The sequence below is a fragment of the Humulus lupulus genome, chromosome 3 (genome assembly GCF_963169125.1).
Source record: "Humulus lupulus chromosome 3, drHumLupu1.1, whole genome shotgun sequence".
NCBI classification, from domain to species: Eukaryota; Viridiplantae; Streptophyta; class Magnoliopsida; order Rosales; family Cannabaceae; genus Humulus; species Humulus lupulus.
The window spans coordinates 37,741,021-37,742,860 of record NC_084795.1 but is presented as its reverse complement, the minus strand read 5'-3'; positions in this window follow the sequence as shown (position 1 = coordinate 37,742,860).

Sequence of the window (1,840 nt, the reverse complement as noted above, 5' to 3'; positions counted from 1 at the left end):
TTCGGGTTTCTAGGCACTTGGATCCCGTACTGAGACAATCGAGTGACATTGATTGGTTCTTGAAGTTTACGTATAAATAAGAGAAAAAGATTTGAACCTCACCACCTTCGAATTAAAAAAATTTCCCTTTCCTTTTGAGAGCACCTTTAGAAACCTTCAACATTCTCTCATTTTCCAGATGCTTCCAGACTACTATCTTTGGAGCTGTCATCACTTCCCTCAATCGAACATCTAATCTGTAAGTATTTGTATGCCCGATTTAAATTTCACCCTCTTATTTTTCAATTAGTTTTACGAAATTTTCTAGTATAGTTTCTAACTTCAGCCATGTTCGAGTTTAATATGGGTTTTTCATAGGCCAAAACAATAGTACTAGGTTGATTAGAAATAATGTGCATACAAAACGGGTAATTTTCTTGTTTTTGAAAGAGGATCAGCTTTGTATGCGTAGAAATTTGAGGGCTTTTAGGTTCAGTTATGGGTAGTTTAAGGGTGATTCCCCGATCGGTTTTGCATTAAACCACATTAAATAATGTATTGGGTGTGGCACGCGAATTCCGAAGTATCAGGAGATTTCCCGAGTTTACAGTGCGTTGTTACTGAACATGCGTGGACACACGCGTTGTTGCTAGGAGACATCTTTTTCATAGGTCGAATAAATCAAATTCAATCCCTCGGGTCGTCGTAGCAAGGTTTTATCATTGGTCGCCTCTAACAGACCACTTTGTCGCCAGGCAAGCTAGATCACGGTCCATCAGACGAAGTGACTCTCGAGCTCCTCTTCCCAAATCAAGAGTAAGGGCAAGCAGATTGCATCTAAGACCCCTATTCCCCACTTCGACCCGCTAGTTGACAGATAGATCATAGTTGACCCCAATGCCGTTTTTGAGGCTGAGAGCATGAAATCTTGAATAAATACTCAGGGCAAGGTGAATAAATTTTTTCTGAGCCACGGGATTGAATTGGGGTCCGAGGGCCTTGTTGGTTGACCTCCGTTGGAAGGAGAGTTGAGATGCACTTCACTTCAGGATGAATTTGGGGCCTGGAGTGAATAGCATCTGCAAGCAAGTGCATTTCTTCCTTTAGACCAGTACTTCATGGATTTTCTGAACTACGTCGAACTGGCACCATTCCAGCTTCCCCACAATTCATATCGGCTTTTGGCGGGGCTGAAATATTTATTTTTGAAACACGAGTGTGAGTTCCCAACCCTTATCGACATCATGTACTTCTCCTGTCTCAAAGCCAACCCCGAACAGAAGGGGCGAGGTGACGACTTCTACCACATCAGCAGATTCCCCAATACGGCCTCCATCATCAAGCTCCCTAGCCACCCAAATGACTAAAATGATCAATTCTTCCTGTCAAACGGGTTTAAGAACTGCACCCATCAGTATTTTAGCCGTCCCCACAATTTTCTTAGCTCTTAGAATTTTGTACTTGAATTCCTTTTTGATAGTGTTTAAACATATTCTGACTGAGTTGTTACTTTGTGCAGCTATATACAAGAGAATAGGGCGATCAGAGACCCTTGGAAGTTAGTATGAGACGTTGTCTCATATTCTTGCAAAGGAGAATGAGTTCCAGATGGTAGTTACTGACGCTACCATGGTGACTTGCAAACTAATCCAAAAAGATTAGACACTGGAAATTAGAGCACAAGGTCTTCCCCCCCGATCTCCCCCATCCTCAAGAAGTCATCCTTGTCGTTGAAGACACTGAACAGGAAGAAGAGGTAGCGCAGCTGGTGCGCAAAAGAAAGGTCCCTAAAGATGGATAGCATCCTGACCAAGACCAAGTTGAATCAGATGCAGCTGTCGGCACTTCCGGCCAAGGTAAC